Genomic DNA, 17,882 nt, shown 5'->3' on the forward strand with positions numbered 1-17,882 from the left:
ATGAACTTACTGGTATTTCAACCGTTGTGAGGGAGTCCAAAATTGTTGTAGGCTTTCTATCTGCAGGTGCAAGGCAGTTAAAAAGGGGACATACATGGGACAGACCTTAACTGACATCCAGGTTGATCAATGAAATACTCCCTGACATTCAACATCGTGCTCCATATATAATTAGAGCTGCTTTTTCTAGCTAGTCAGTTCAGTTTAGTTCAATTTTGTTCTGTTCTGTTTGGAAGTTTCATTTGCTTGAGAGTTCAGTGTTAGTTCAGTCTTTCACTGTTCTGCTGTTTTGCTGTTGGCCTTTGGGCCTTCCTGCCTTTTGCTTGTTTGCTCTCTCACTGGGATCAGCTGTTTGGGACCAAGGTGCTCTCCTCTCTGGGACTCGCTGTTTGGTGACACAGGAGTTTCCTGAGAGATCATACTGAGTATAATTTACTTTATTATATATTATTATTATTCTGTCTTATGAAACTGTTTTATCTCAATCCATGAGTGTCTTCCTTCTTTTTCAATACTCTACTTTGGAGGAGGGGAGGAGAGTGAGCGAGCGTCTATAGTGGTTTTGATTGCTAGCTGGGGTTAAACCATGATCATGTTTTTGTTTGGTTTGGGTTTTTCGTTTTGGTTTGGGGTTTTTTGGTTTTGTTTGTTAATTTGTTGTTTGTTTTGTTTTGTTTTGTTTTCCTTATTACCCATGTGTTACTAGTTTATGTGTAACATATAAACTAATTTAGTCTGAATGTGTTACTAGTATCTGTTTGTCTGTCATGACCTATTTTCAATTTCCCATAAATCTAACTAGCATATAAGTTTCAGAGATACCCATTCCCACAGATTTCATAAAAGGGAGCAGCTAGCTAGAAAGAAAATATTATATTAACATTTCCATGAGAAACAGTCAAACAAACTCAGCTGTTATTCCTTAGTGGACGGATGCTCGGTGATCTTTGCCAGAATACTAGCTGACCAGTTAGCTCACGTATGTATCCACAGGAGCTGTACCACATTTCTTTACTTCTTTGCTGAAACACAGACATGGAACTGAATTAAATTATAGGACTCAGGAATACAGGAGGACGAGAAATTAAGTCTGAGTTGAAGGAAAGTGTGGAAATACCATGTAAGAATAAGTCAGGTTTAGAAAAAATCTTAGAGGAAGGAGCAGGTGGATATTGGGATCCAATGAGATGGAAAAAGACATACTTTAATACATAATTTTGGCTTTACTAGTTCCAGTACCTGTAGAAAAGTTTCTCTACCAAACAAAATTGTATTCTAAAATCAGTAATTGTACATTGGCCATTGGGAAAACTCACATCCACACAGAATAAATTCAGATTTATATAGGACAAAACCATTTTAGTGGTGATGACATTGACATTTTATCCAAAATGTTAATGACTTATTTAATGAAAGTCTAAAAGTGAAAAGTAGTTTTCAGTAGATTGTGGTACTAGTGTTTGCATTATGATAACATTATGTTCCTCTATGAAGAGACTGGAAAGCCATAGAAAATGAGGGCATAATGGGGGTATGAAATGTCTCGTCATCAAGTTCATTACAGTTGCTACTTACTTAAAGAATTGCCTGTGCAGAAGAGGGGAGATAAATCTTTCCTGTTGAAATCTTCACTTTGTTTGAATAACCTAGGTATCTATAGATAGAACTCAAACCTTGGAATTGAAAAAGACTTCTCTTCATTGAGGGCTATCTTTGCTTGTTCCAAAGAAAATTAGTTTTCATATGTCCTAGCTAAAAATCTCTGAAAATCAGAAAGCAAGGATACTAATTTAATTTTACCTGGGCTTATAATGTACATCTTGACAAAAGGGTTCTCTTTGCTTTCTTTTGGTACCATTACTCTTTAAATAATGATGATCTTTACTCTGTAGAGTAATTTGGCTTCAACAGGAGTTGTGATAAAGGACACTCCATTCCTTCATCACCGAGTAAAGTAGGACTCATAGTTCTGTGAGCAAGGAACTAGACTGCATCAGACATAGAATCATGTCTTGTTAAAAACAGAAACTTCCTGATTTAGGAGAAATCACTCAATGCGATGTATCATAATTAATGAATAATGTCTAAAAATAAGGCATCTAATCAAAATTGTCTAGAATCAATGGAAAGTGAAAACCATCGGAAAAAGAGTGATTCATTATTTTTGTCTTAAATGTTGTAATTTTTTTCTCAATTTTACCTCAAATAATTAAAACATTAATTATAATTCTGCCATTTTTCTGCCACTTGTCTGCTTTTACAAGTTAGATTTTTAAATTTGAGGGAAGATAACTGCTGACATTTTTTTAATGCCTTATACTTCATGTCATCAAATCTGGTAAATATGAAGCAGTCGTAAAGTAAATGTACCCTTTAGTCTTCTATAGGATCAGTTCAGGAGATTAGGAAAGTACAAAAATTCAATTTCAGAAAATGCATTGCATGACTACTTCATTTGAGAAAAGGCATCTTGTGATATAATTGCAGTACATGTTTACCATAATGCGTTCTATTGTCCACTGTGTCACCTGACAAAATATGTGTAGTCATTTCATGAGAAATCAGAATATCATGGATTCTAAATTATTAATTTTCTAAGTAGTACACAAAGCAACAAAACAGTTTCTCTTACATATACGGTTTTAGAAATGACATTTATAGACTGGTTTATTGATCAAGTTTTTAAGTAATCTTTTGTAAAAATTTAGACGTCATTTCTTCCTATTTTTTGTAGTCTAGTTATCATCAACATACACAATTAAGCAACACTGTCTACTTGACCTGTGCTTCTTTCTTTGGTATCAATAACTTACAATCATGATTTGTTGTCTTACATGATACTTAAAAAGTTAAAACAAAAGTGTATTTTCCTGTTGCTCACAACAGAGTCCAAAAGCTCAAAAGATAATAGGAACTTCTCACTATTAAGGAATTATAAAACGTATTTGCAAATATGGATCAGAAACAATCAGTTTCAAATACATTTCACAGTTTAATCATGCTGAGAAACACTTCTGAACTTTAAGGATCCAGACTAAATAATATGGGTACAGTTTCCTATTAAAGAACATGAAACATACTGGAGGAAGATTAATTGCTACAGATTCAATGAGTGTATAGCGTTTATGTCTCATTCATGAGTTTATAAACTCCAACTCCTCAAGAGAGTATCAAGTATTGATATAATGACCCCAAGCCCTGGGATTTTCACTTAGAGAGCCTTAATTTAATGGAAAAATGGAAGACGTGTAAAATGCTTTGTATTTAGGTTTACTTTCATAGCTTCAGCTGGTTTGTGAGTCAACTAGTAACTGGTCAGACAAAAAATATCATCTAAATCAGTGTTCATGATGTTAAGGATTCTATGACATAGTGCAACCTTTGATTTTTGTCCTTATCCAGAATCCTGGTTTCATCAAAAGACAAAAAAAAAAAAAGGAAGGGGTGGGAAGGGGGATGGAGTTCTCATTTTCTTTTGCAAAATGCAATTAAGAAATGTTACTAACAGCAAGTGGAGATGAAAGAGTGATGTTGGCGACTGGAGACATTCTGAGATGAATGTGTAAAATAGGAGAGGGCGTATTTAGTAGTAAACAGGTGATGGAATGATGGACCTACTATTGATAGGAACAAATACAAAAGAAGAAAAATAAAAAGAGCAATGCATCACATGGAGTTGAACCTAGTCAATAGTTAAAAGATGAACTGCACAGAAAATAGTAATAACAGAGATTTATATGACATGTATTGCTTGACTGTAATGTATAGGAGAGCTTTATATTATGGGCATGTGGGAGAGTGTTCCGTAAAATATTAAGGTTTTCTTCTTGCCATTAATGATTGAAACCATCAGGTCATGATGCCAGTGATTTCTTTAAATTATTTTTTTCCCTTTTTTCAGAGCCATCTCTCCCATGTGCTTTGGCACAGCATTTTACCCTTTCCTAAATATCTACCAACTAAAGACTTGGTCAAAATGGGTCTATCTTGAAGCTGGCTGAAACCATCTCTGTCCAACATGGGGGCAGCTTCTGCTGTCTTCTCACAGAAGCCATCCCCACAGCCCCTCTGCTACCAAAACTTTGCCACATAAACCCAATAGGTATATGAAAAGTTAAAGAATTCAAAAACGAATTCAGGGACCACAAAGTGAACAACAAGATGAAAGACAGACTCCATCATGCAGAATTTAAGGAGTTTACCCTATTACACTTACTGAAGAAAAGCAAGAAAATAGAACTGATCGTTGCATTTACTCATATGGTACTTGAAATGGAGAAAATGTTTTGACAATGGAAATAAGGTTATCTAGCAGGCAATTCATTTGGGGACCAGAAGTGTTCATGTTCTGCAGTTCCAAGAAAATTTATCTACTCAGCCTACAGTTTCCTCTCCTCTTTACAGCTTGTCTGATCATTTGTACATCTGCTTTGGACTGATTTGCCTGCTGAGGCTTACATAGATGTGGGAATGGCAGTATGTGCAGTTCCAGCTAAAGGGCCTTGGAAATGTTATACAGAAGTATGTTTTTATGAGTGTAAGGAATTATAGGCCAGTGAGAATGATATCTCGGACCAGAGAACGGCCTCGTGTGTATTGTGTGTGAATGTTGGGCCTGGACGTGTGAATGAGTGGGTCAGAACGCTGCCCACAAGATATGCATGGGAACGTGACTGAAAACAGATACAACATGAGTATGTTGTGTTTGGAATAACAATTATTGAATAAACATCCTGTCTAACCTCTTGGTCCAGGCCCATATCTGTGAACCTATAAATGCAGAACTGTTAACAGAAGCTCAACTCTCACTCCAAACAAGAACTTTGTGTGTGTGCATCTCTGTCTGCATCTGTATGTGTCGTTCCTCATTGCTGCACATAGGGAACAGGGGGAAAGGACTTTCAGCAGAAAAATACAAGGGGAAGCAGATATGTAACATGGGGAAGAAAAAGAAGGATTTGAGATGTGAAGGGGATCACAGATTTTATGTTTAGTTTGGGTCAGATGGCAGCCCTTTGTTCATTTTCAGCTCTACTGAAAAAATAAAATTTCAGGGACTGGTAAAAGAGCCTAGAAACATTTAACTTCTAAACAAAATGTAAGTTCCTAGAAAGAAGGCTGGTTAAACACTGAAATAACATATCAAGCTAGATTGCTTAGAAATATCCTTTCTAAACATAAAGTAATTTGAACCAACTTTTGGAATAAATTTTTGAATCTCTGTGTAGTGGAGATGATTATGAAAGCTGACTCACAATCTCTCTGAATTCTCCTCTGTATTCTCTTGCCCTTTGGGCCTGGCTGTACAACTGTCTCCAAATTCTGTGTTTAAGTAATACCACCTTAGGGCTTCAGCTGGTCAAAGGTTTTGGGAGGCTTTCTTCACTGTATAGTTTAGCTTTGATTTCTTTGTTATTACTGTTTTGCTTCTTCCAAACGAGGGAATATATTATGTATATAGAAATACATTATTGAGAAGGTCACTCTAGAAGGTGCCAGTGAACTCCTTCAGGTTTCTGCTACTAATGTCTTTTAAACTAAAATTAAATCTGAAAGAGCACTGAGATCAAAAGAAGATACAAAGAAAGCACTAGTATGTACCATATTTACACTTTCTCAGGCTTGTTTTAGCCTTCTAACAGTCTTCTGAATCATATGCTGTCTTATTATGTCACACACTGAACTGAAAAGATTTACAAAAATAGGTAAATTGACTTATATGTTCACAGACAACTTGTAAAAAAAAAAAATCTTCTTGACAAAGTTCTTTCCTCAAAAGCACAAAATCAAATAGCACAAAACTCAGAGGGAGTTACGTATCTCAGAGCACAACCTGCTTCCGGTGTAACTTAAAAATTTCGACAAGTTAATTCCTGCTGTGGCCAGTTTCATCTCACTAACAGGATTGATGAGACAAGTCAATGACAATACTCATTTACTTAGGAGTTGTAATGTAGAATAGAAACGTAGACAGTTCATCTGTCATCAAAAATCTACATCATCCATCAACTTCATATTTCCTTAGGCAGTCTGAGCACTTAGGCAGATTGTAATAAATGTAGGTGTTTATTATTTGCTTTAGTAGACTTCACTCATTTTGCATGTGTGTAACCACAAAAGTATTGAAAGCACAGCTAGTACCATCACTTCCTCTGATATTATATTTGTTCCAGTATGTGGATCTGCTGGCACAAACCGAATGACTTATCCAGGACTGTGGTAACAGCAGGTCTTAGTTCCACTTGGAAGTATATTTCTATTAACATTTCATACAGTTTAATATATTTCCCCCTGATCTTTTAAGACAAAATGTACATTATCCTGACTGTATAGCTCTAAAACTAATACAAAAAAAAAAAAAAAGGAAAAAATCCCTAAAGTTGCACAAGAAGGTTGAGATTCATATCTTCTAACTTTAGCTAGAAGGTTATTGATGCCACTCTAAAATAGATATGTTTGTAACAAAATGAAATATTTTTTTCCTGTATCTAAAGCCTAGACAGTTTGTGAGACTACACACCTAACTTTTAGATGCCTGAAGCTAGATGAGATTAATCTTTTGGAGGGTTGTGTTTTAGCTCTTGGATTTTCTTGTCATCCTTTCCTGGTTGTTGTTTGCTCTCACAGGGGCACAAATGAGTCAGTATTTTTGTTCCATTTATATATATTATTTTACAATATTTGCCTTTGTTTTCATTATGAAATAATTACTTGGAAATAATAATTGTTGTCATAGGACAACAGTCCTCCAGGACATGTACATCTTCTCTGTCTGTGAGCCATATTCTTTTAGGAGTGAATTTCATGGATTAAAAAAATAACTCAGTAACATCATAAGACTAAGCTATTCTTGCCAATACTAAATAAAATTATTCTTATGATCTTTAAAAACAAATAAGGGTATTTGCTTATATAATGCATATACTTAACTTTTGTTGGGTTATTTAGGCAGCATAAGAGATTTGAAATTGTCGGTTATATAATTAGGTGTCTTTCATGTTGACTGTTAGATTATTCAGATGAAATTACTAATACTTTACAACTGAAAAAGAGAAGCAGAAGTTTCAGGTTTAGCCACATACTATTTAACTTGAAATCTGCTTTATATTTGGGGGTAATGGCTCATTCTCATCCCCAAATTATCATCCTAAACTCCTTTTTTCTGTCCTGTCTTCATGAAATAAGAGGAGGACCAGAAGAAGTTTAGGTAAATAAATTTCATCTTAGTCCTTTGGAAAGCAGTAGAGCAAATTGACCTGGAAGCCACTTTTAAGTAGTATATATAAGTAGAAAAAAGTGATTTGAGGTAGTTAGCACAGATTTACAAAGGGGAAATCATGCTTGACTAACCTGGTAGCTTTCTACAACAAAATTACTCTCTCGGCAGAAGAGGGAAAAAAAGTAGGTATTGTTCATCTATCTTGACCTCAGCCACGTTTTTCGTACTGGTATCCATAACATCCTCATGGACAAACTGACGAAGTACAGGCTAGAGTAGTGTACATTGAGGTGGACTGAAAACGGGCTGAACTACCAATGTGAAAGTGTTATGATCAGGAGCACAGAACCTACCTGAAAGCTAGTCACTAATGATGTACCTTCAGAGTCAATACAGGGTCCAGTCATGTTTGACATCTTCATTAATGAACTCTCTACTTCATGGTGGGACAAAGTATCCCTACAGAAGCTTTGCAAATGATACAAAACTGGAAGAAGTGGTTGATGGACCACATGGTTGTGTTGCTATTCGGATGGACCCGGACAGGCTGGAGAAGTGGACTGACAGGAACCTCAAGAAGTGGAACAAAGTTCTGCACTTGCAGAGGGTTTGGACCAGATTATGTCCAGAGGTCCTTTCAAGACTCAAATATGTTGTGATTCTGTGATTCATCTAGGTTCTTTTCTGAGTGAGGTACCTATCAAAGCATATAAACTTGACCAGCACTTTTTTTTTTTTTTTAATTATTATTAATTTGTTTTGAGTTTTCACTGCAGTTCAAAGAGATTTGAGGAGTTTTCAAAGATGAATATAGCAGTTAAGAGTTCACATGTAAGGCATGATTAAACTGAACATTAGAGTGCAATGCATAGAACCTTTTTTTTATTTTTATTTTAACTTCAGGCTGAGAAAGAAGTCTGTGTGATTTGTCATAGCCTTCCTAGCATGGTTTCAATGCTCAAATACAATGATGTCCTAGTACAGTTAGGCTGCTTTCAGTCCCAAGATGCTTTATATGAACACATTACTCTCATTACTCTGCAATGAATTTCCACTGCTGGGTCAAGCTCACATATTGCCGAGGTTGGAGTTCTCTGTGTCAACATCATAGACCAGGAGTCAGTCACCTCCAATGAAACTGAGTTTGACACCCCTGGCACAGACATCAGCACATCAAAATTAGGTTGAAATCTAATCTCCATTTGAATTGGTAAGACATTTGTTATTAATTTCAACAGAGTAAAGATGTTAATCGTAACTTCATCAGGGCACAGTAGCATATATTAATAGTGAAGCTTTTTAAAGCCACTGTTTCCCATTGTTTTCTGGACACCTTCATTAATCTCACATACCTCATCCTTGCCTTCTTACCACAGTCAAAAGTTCATGCTTATTTTTGCACACTATTATCTTTCTTTGAGGCAAGCACTTCCCACTCCATTGCAATAAGTATCATCACTAGTTTGTAATTTTGTTCCTTAAATTTACTGGTGGTGAAAGATTCTTTAAAGCAGCAGACTTATTTAAAAAAAAAAAAAAAAAAAGAAAAAGTTTACAGCCTTAAAAAAAGACAAAACATCAAAATAAAATCAGTCCTAAAATCTAGAATGCTTTTTTTTTTTTTTTTTTTTCCTGTCTTGGCCAGATAAAATGCTTAACAGATTTTAAAGGAACATTTTCTGTAAGACGCTAAAGAGGAACTGCTTTTACATACCCTGTTGTAATCTTCATCACCTAATCCATATCTTCATCTAGGTTTTTCTCAGAATAGGGTACCTTTGTATCTTATACACTGGACTGTACATATGAGGTCAGACCAAAGTTCCAGTTGACATAATATCCTCTCTTCATCTGTAATTAATCTATGGTGCTTATAAAAACAGTTTAAGAAAAGCACAAGCAGATAGTGATACTTCTCTGGTATAACCTCCCAGTATAACCTCCCAGCTTTAAGCTGTCTGACTTCTTGAGTCAGAAATGATATCTTCATGCTTAATAGCCCTTGATATATTTGTCTTTCATGAATTCATCTAATTTACATCACTTCCATATCTACATCCATCTTTAGGATCACAATGCCTTCATAAATCTCTTGTCAAATATTTTTCAGTGTCATGATGACATTAAAAATATTCAGTCACAATCATTGGTGTCAAAGAAACACAACTTCATAAATATTTTATCAAAATCTCCTGATCACTTACTGTCAAAACAGCATTATTACTTAACAGATTCACATCCTAATCCAATAAATTCACATATGACAAAGCCCTGCTTTTTTTTTCTGATGGAATGAGTATAATTTGCTGTCGCTAGTCTTACAACTTTCTTCCCTCTCTTTTTCTTAACAATCTGTTTTACAGTTTAGACATTTAGATTATTAAATCCTTCAATTATTAAATTAAAGGACATGAAAGTAAAATTAAATATTCAACACAGATATTAAAGTAATATATGTCCCAGTGTGTGATAGGGCACCAATGATCAGTCTCCCTGAAGCTATCTACTCCAGGCTGAACAAGCCCAGCTTCCTCAGCCTCTCTTCATGGGACAAATGCTCCAACATCAAGTCATTGTGGTGGCACTGAAGAGAAGCCTGGGAGACCTTGTTGGTGAAGACAGAGACAAACGCAAGGAGTACATCAGACTTGTTTGTGTCTGTTGTCAGTGTGTCTATTCTGAAGCTGCCCTGCTTTCACCTCAGAATTAAAAAAGGATTTTGAAATGTTACATCTGAGATTACCTTCTTTCAACTGCCTAATGTTGAATCATTTTTAGATCATTCAGCCTATATATCAAATTATTTAAAAGCTATTTGTAACACATATGTTAATAATGAAGCTCTATATTTTCATTTCCAACACTAGATATTCCTGATTTATTTACGAGTGAAGCATATTCAGACTTTAAAAAACTTATAGATTAATAATGAAATACAGCATTTATTTAGGAGAGAATTAATAGTTTTTCATAGGAGAGGTTGTTTGTTTGTTTGTTTGTTTTTTTCTTTTGTGAAGGTTTTGGTGTAATTTATTGTCTATTGAACAAACTTTTTGAGAAGCAATTCAGAGTTCACCCATGTTCACTTGGCATTTAGTGTTTTGTAGCTACAAAAATCAGTATTCTCACATGATTTCTTCTGGGTGCAATGTTGCAATGATTTTTTTTCCACTCATGTTAGCAGCCCTAGCATATAACAGGTTTCTTCAGTTTGTTCAGGTTTCTTCTACCTTCCTTATTAATTTCAGAGTTAGGGGATAGGTACTGTTTGTCCTCTGTGCTATCCAATCTGGTAAACTCATTTTCCCAATCACCCCAGTAATATTGTTATCTTTAGGTTATTCTCAGGATTTTGTGCTCTAGTGCAGTAGACCCTAGTAAACCACCCATTGAAGTCCACAGGTTTATGTCTTTTCAGTAAAAAGTTCTGTAATTGTAAAAATTTGGAACATTCTCGAATAAGTGTGAAATCAGAACTTGATGATGGATTTTGACATTTAGCCCTCAGTTTTCAACTGTGTAGTTCTGACTGTGCTCTGCTCTTTAGTGCATCACAATGTGGGAGGCAAGGATATAAAGTACCATTTTAGGCAAGGTCTGTACCTAAATGAACCTTTGTACTCATAATAAATGAGAAGCATATAGGAATACCTCTGCCACTATAAGGATTCACCAGAAGGGCTGACTTACAGTGAAGTCTCTATACCAGCTTTTTGTATACCATTTAGAGTTATCATCACCCTCTGTGGGACTGCTTTTGCAGATCCCTGGAAGAAAATTCAGAAGATGATCTTCTGGAAGAAATCTGCCTATATGATTTTTGGAATCTTCTATTGGGGTGACGGATGTCTACTTTTCTCTTTTACCAGTCATGTATTAAGGGGCCAATATACTTACTAAAAGACAGTTTAGAGAAATAAAATAATTTATGGGCGAAGAGCATCGAATTATCTGTTCAATCTGAAAATGGAAACCTGTCACCAAGAGGGAAGAAAATGGGATCGGATCAAGGGTTGGATCAGTAAAGGCAGGTTGATGTAGTAACTGGGTTGAACCTCCTCATCTGTGTGGTTGGACCTCACAGCTCATGTGGTAGTGAGGACTGGAGGTGGTTTGGGTAATCAGAAGGCTTTGGAATCTCAGGTTATAGCAAAAACAAATAAACAAAAAAGAAGCAAAAAGTAGAGCCCACAGTTAGTAAAATATGTAATAACAAATTAATCAGATGAAGAAGAGAAAAAAATAAGGAGACAATAAAAAATAAAACCACTAAGGTATTATTAGTAAGATGAAAAAAATGAGAGTTTTGTGAAGTAATGTTAAGTATACCGGAAGACTTTTCCTTTAACAGAGCTTGTACTTTGACAGATATATCTAATATCCAATCTGAGATTGCCCTTTCACTGTTCAAGCCCATTACTCCTTTTCAGTTCTCTGATTAATGAGTCTTTCTTTAGATGTCCCTGTACATATTTCCAGGAAGAGTTATCACATCTTCTGTCACTTATCATTTTGGCAGAATTTTCTTGGTTTTCTTTTACTTTCTACTTCGAAGGTTTTATATTCTAAAACTTTTAACTATTTTTTCCCCCTATACAGAAGTACTGGTTACTGATTCAACACATTGATTCACTTCAGGGCTGAAGTAGAGCAGGATAATTGTTTTCCGTACTTCATATTAACTTCTATTAAGACTAGCCATTGTGGCAGGTTTTTCTTCTGCAATAGTTACACAACTAATTTATACTTGGTCCTTAATTTGCTTTAATTTCCACTGGCTGAAACACTTGCATCTTCTTCATGAAGCAATTACATTCTGAACAAGAAGTCACTGAACTTCTCTGTATGCCATTACCTTAGTGAAGAAAAAATAAAGACAAAAAGATTGTTATGAAACTTTTGTAAGGAATAGGACCACTGATCTTTACTCTGTTTTGATATTGCTGATCCATGCTTTCATGGCTCTTGAGATGTCTATATAAAGGACCCTTCTGTCTCACTGTTACTCATCTTTGTAATTGAGCTCATTCAGAGGCTGAATTTGCCTTCTCTACTGTTGCTTCCCATGTCATATTGTTTTCCCAACAGCTGTTGAGGCAGAAAGACACATACAGTTGGAAATAATGCTGCTGCAAATCTCCATCCATGATGAGCAACTTTGCCTTCTCAGAGAGTAGCAGTCTTCCTTTCTGTAGTTCCTACCTGGAATGGTTTTCCCATCTCTCTGCCTTGCTGAATGTTTCTGCCCCATGAGCTTGTGGCAGAGATGCAGTCTGCACCCATGCTGTGCCAGGATCCTAATACAACTGTCTTACCAACAAAAGCCTTAGTTTTATTTAAGGGCCCCAGCTAGAATCTGTATTCTTTTCCATTGTAATGTACTTTCCACACTTCCATAACAATCTCTGGGTCAGGGGTCAACCCACAACTGCTTTAATTGTGACGATAGGTGTTGCACCAGTTAGAGTGTGATATAGCAACAAGGCAATTCATGAGAATGAAAAAGGTAATTTTCGAAAACTCTTGAAGCACAGACATTCCCAAAGTTTTTGTAATACACTGCAATAGACCAATGTATTATTAATACTTTAAATCTCTTGCTAACTTTGGGTGCATAGCCATGATTATTGCTTGTCAGAAGGACATGGAAAGTTTGCCTCACAATTTCCTTCTTACTTACTCAAGGTATGGAGCTCAAACTTCTCACCCTCCTGAGTGATGTAACTATGTTCAGTTCAGCTTCAGGTGCTGCTGTGCTTAGTTGTAAGTCAGCCGCATACAGGGACAGAAGACTCCTAATCTATTTGTCCACATGACTATCCGAAGATGAGGAACAATCTAGGTTTAAAATTTGGGGCACTATTGCTTGAGTCATGCTTGAGTTCAGTCTCACTCATAAAGCTGAGTGTGTAACTCTGAGAAAAAAAAAAAAAAAAAAAATTGTTTGCAACTGTGTGAAACAAATAAGTGACAATGAAACTTAAGCAGATTCAGAGTGTATAGACAATATAGCTTTTTATTAACTATAAACTCCAACATCCTCTCTGGAAAAGTACAGGAAAAATGCTACAAATCTCTTGAATTTAAGCCAGCAGCGACATTAAAAGACAAAGGAATGAAGTTTGATTCAGAAATCCATGTAATCACTAATTAGCTTTCATGTGCAAAGACAGCGCTTTAAATTCATGAAGTTAATTAGCTGTTTTGTGTTTCCATAATGTTTTGTGTGTTTATTAGGCCCATAGACAAGTCTCTTTATTAGAAATTGATGGATGTTGAAACAGTTGCATACCAGAAGCAAATCACATCAGAAAAGTGTGGCCCTGTGTCATAGCTACAGCTAATCCAAGTATGCGGGCAAATCTTCATCATAAGACTGATTCATTTTCAGGACATCATAACTGTTAAAAAACAAACAGTCTGACAAAAGTAAATGAATGGAATCACTATTAATGAGTGTAACACAATGGTTAAAAAAAATAAAAAACCACAAACTGTAAGTTGAATACTTATGCACTTAATGATTCATAAATCCTATTTTGAGTGTGAATTCATACCATATTTTAAATGAAAACCAGATTATTTTCCATTTACAAGTGTAGCTCCATCCTATTTCTTGATCTGCTCCTAAACATTCATTAAATGGCTATATACTGTAGTGTCTGTCAAATTGTTTTAGTTTAGCAGTCCTTCCATAAGAATATTGATAAAATTAGGTCACTGATGATGTGCACTGTAGCTGTTCTTCTCCTTGAATTTTACAATAAGTGACCACCAGATAAACATCAGAAGTAACCGTGGTAACAGAGACAAGAAGTAGGACTCCACTTTGCCACTGAAATCCCAAGCTAGGGAATTATGCTCTTGCTGATGTTCTTTCTTTTTGGTCCATGAATCATATATTCCTTTCTAAACAGCACAGCAATTTTAACAAGAAGGCTACGCAGCATGTTGTACTCTTGTACAATGTTAGTATGCTCTCTTCACCCCACCCAAGAAGGACATCTTGACCATGAGGGTGAGAAGGACTCAGAATCCAAGTCTGAGTCCATGAGAAAAGTTGCATCGACCTGATATTTAATACAAGAGTGGGAAGCGTGCACTCACTTAATTTCTTCTGATTATCCTTTAGCAGGAAGCCATTAGCCTTGATTAGCCTTTTAGAAATGTAGTTGCTAGAAAAATTCTCAGTTTCGGTACAAAATTTTTAGTGTAACATAGATGTAAGATATCATTGCAGCTCTAAAACACAGTGGGTAGGGTTGCAACATCCAGCATTTTGTTTGGAGTTTATAATCATTGAAGCCCTTTATTGAATTTGTGAGCACTTAGATATATCTCAAAACCAAGCACATTTATTTTAACAATATCCTTAGAAATCTTTTGTGCAACCAGCAATTGACAGTAAAGAAAACACGAGACAGCTGTAAGAGTAAAGTTCTGATGCCTGTATATTTCCTTCTTTCGTAGTTGCAGAGCAATGTAAAAGATTCTTAACACAAGCCTAAGTAAGCACAGCAAAATTGGCAACCCAACCTGGTCCAGTCTCTTAAACACAATTTTAATACACAAAATTCATGTGTAGTATGGCCCTACACGCATCAGAACAGGTGTTCTTTGTGCTACTGAAATAGCTCAAAAAGCACTTACAATTACTTCCTACAGGCAGCTGACTGTACTTTTATATTTTTTCTTGAAAGAAACAGGTGTGTCCCTCCCACAGCGAGAAAGAATCGCTAGTGGCTCAGAGCTATCTTAACATCACTTTTCATTTTCTGTCGAAGGATGTGTATCCCAAAGTCAGACTGCATAGTCAGGGGCTGAACCAACACTGGTTGACCTTGCCAGGCATGTTGTAATTCAACATGCCTGATTCAAAGCTAAGGAGAGAGAGAGAGAGATTGCTATCACGTTGCAGTTTGTTATATTGAAGATTATAACTGAGTATGGATACTTCCTTCTGCAGTGGCAGCTGTACGAGGTCCAGTTAAGATGTCCAAGGAAATCTAGAATTTGTATTCCTGCATTTCCACTGAGAGTAAACACAGTAAAAAAAAAAAAAAAAAATCTATCTGCAGCTATGAAAATACTGTGGTTTTCAAAATGTTAAGTCATTACATATACGACATGTCACTAATTCATTATGAGACTCAAAGATCTCTTTGATGAAAACACTATATGCTACAGGCTGAAATAAAATTGATTTTTGTACCCAACTTATGTTACACTGTAATACTCTTTTTTTGTTTTCCAGCAGACAAGAAATATCTGCTGACAGCATCTACTATAACTGTAGAGTCTTTAAAAATCTCACACTCTGCACATGCTGAGCCCTGGTGCAAAATACTAACTTTATGCCCAGGAGTCTTGACTCATGAATTATTGGGGAATGAGTATGTCAGCTCCTTCTTTGTTTAAGAATGCCTGGACATGGAAGTATATTAATCACAGATTAGTTGAGATAGCAGTTACTAAAAAGTGTGTTTTCCTTCTGTCTACAGTTTTGCAGCATAATAGATATGGACAGAGATGGTAAATAAAATGGATAAAATAGATAATAAAATGGAAAGATACTAAGGTATCATTACAAATTTTAGTAAGCAAGAAGTGTCACTGTCACATGTGAAAAATTCCTTACATAACTTCCTTTAATGTTTCTTGTTAAAAAAAATCAGATTAGAATAAGTGCTTTTTATTTCTCAAATGATATTTGCATGTGTATGTGACTAAATACTGGCATTTCATATGGGTGTGTATATACATCAATAGACAGCATCAGAAATAGATGCATATGTGCACACACACATATTCACACATTCTTATATGCTGTTATTATATCTGAACTTCTGCTTCTGCTTTTTGTATCTTTCATATCAAAACAAAAGGTGGCCACCTGTATTCTTCAGCTTTGCTAAAGTGCTGTACTTGTTTACTTACAAATAAGAAAAAAAGCTGCCTCTTTCAGCATGAAAGTCTGTTTCCCTAACACATTTGAGAGAACAGGCCTCCTTGATACAACTGTAGTTCAGCTTAATTAGATAAAATTGTCACTCAGTCCAGAACAGGCATCAGGCATCATTTCTGTAGAATCAGGAGATTTAAAGGGATGTTCATTGGGACTATTTCTTCACTCCTCATAGGTTCAAGCACTGCCTTCCTACTCATGTCTAGTTCAAAAAAAAGTGTGATCCAAACAAAATAACAGGATCACAGAAGTGTGCAGAAATACACATTTTGGAGCAATGTGATATGCTTTCTCTTTTACTATTTCAAGATGTAACATTTCCTTTGGTCATTTTTTTTATGCATTTTTATATGCTTGGGTGCAAAATCAAAAACCTAGCAGCTGTGAGATAAAATAATTAACCTTCATATTAGAAAAGAACCTTTACAGCATTTCTAAAATAAATATTTATACACTATGTGTCATATATATTGTACATCATTGTGTCAGATAATGTTTTCGTCGGCACTTGTTTCATACCTAAATGCAGAACTGACCAAATTTCTATCATATGGTTATTTACTACTCACTAACTATTTATAGATGCACTATGCTTATTTAGAGTATTTCCTGTCTGTTTTCTATGTTTATGTACTATGAATATGTATCACATGTGGTAAGTATAAAAGTTCAACTTACACAGACAAGCAAAACACACCTTTTTTAAGAGGACAGGAAGTCCACAAGAAATAAGCACTTGATGTAATGAGAAAGGAAAGATTGTGTCACGTGTGAGGAAGACAGAACCTGGCAATTCCTGTGCCCGTGTTCTAGGTCAGGTATTACTTCAGTTGAGAAACAATATAATCCCTACTTAGGCACTATTTGCCTGGGCTTCCTCTGAAGTTTATATGTTTTTGTGGCTTATAGATTGGTGTCAGTGCCTGGGAGGATCATTTAGAACCAAGACAGTAGAAACATTATGGTCTGAATCCTTTCACAGAAACACATACTCAGTCAAACAAAGACTTTACATGTCTTATATTAAAGTACTTAGGTACACTAGCAAACTTTGAACTTGCTGTCTTGGTAATGCCAGAGAAGGATAAGGTGATTAAAAAACAAAAATCTATATAAAGAATGTTGTCCTTGTACGAAGAGTCCTAGAACTAACCAAAAGACATGTATTAAAATTCAAGTGTTAAGTACAGAAGCTTTTCAATAAGGTTGCAAGCAATTGTCTCTATGCACATGACAGCAATATCCATACTCTTTCCTCAAAATAAGCCGTTTTACCATTTTGCTGAGCAGTTACATGCAGCTCATACTTTCCGTCTGTATTCACAGATGAGAGAAGCAGTGCCAGTTTTTACATAGTGTCTTAGCTGTTAGAGAATTCCAGATATAGTTCTTTCAGTGTAAGAGAATTAAGACATATGGATTTTACTTTTCTGTGGGAAAAAAAAAAAAATGCAGATTATTCTATGTGATAGGACCCTTCCTATGTCCTGTTGACTGTGGGCCACACTCCAGAAATAATTTAAGATGTAATGAGTTCCAAAAAGTACTCTAGAGGAAATTATTCTAACATTTTATGATTAAGGCAGTTATAGGAAGTCAGAATTTTTCATTCCTCCAAATGACTTATATTTCTCTGTATATTACTTCTATATTTTACACAGTGATTTTATTTAACATAGAATTAATTAAACTGCCCTA

General features: G+C 35.5%; 1 long non-coding RNA gene across 2 annotated transcripts in view; it reads left to right on the top strand.

Annotated features, from left to right (window-relative positions):
* The first annotated feature begins 343 nt into the window (after positions 1–343).
* The window catches only part of LOC139827088 (uncharacterized), a 35,065-nt gene continuing 17,526 nt past the window's right edge, over positions 344–17,882 (top strand). For both annotated transcript variants that reach the window (XR_011737283.1, XR_011737284.1), the window contains exon 1: positions 344–425. This is a non-coding gene — a long non-coding RNA (uncharacterized lncRNA). The remainder of the gene's footprint in view (positions 426–17,882) is intronic.

This window comes from Patagioenas fasciata, chromosome 1 (genome assembly GCF_037038585.1).
Source record: "Patagioenas fasciata isolate bPatFas1 chromosome 1, bPatFas1.hap1, whole genome shotgun sequence".
NCBI classification, from domain to species: Eukaryota; Metazoa; Chordata; class Aves; order Columbiformes; family Columbidae; genus Patagioenas; species Patagioenas fasciata.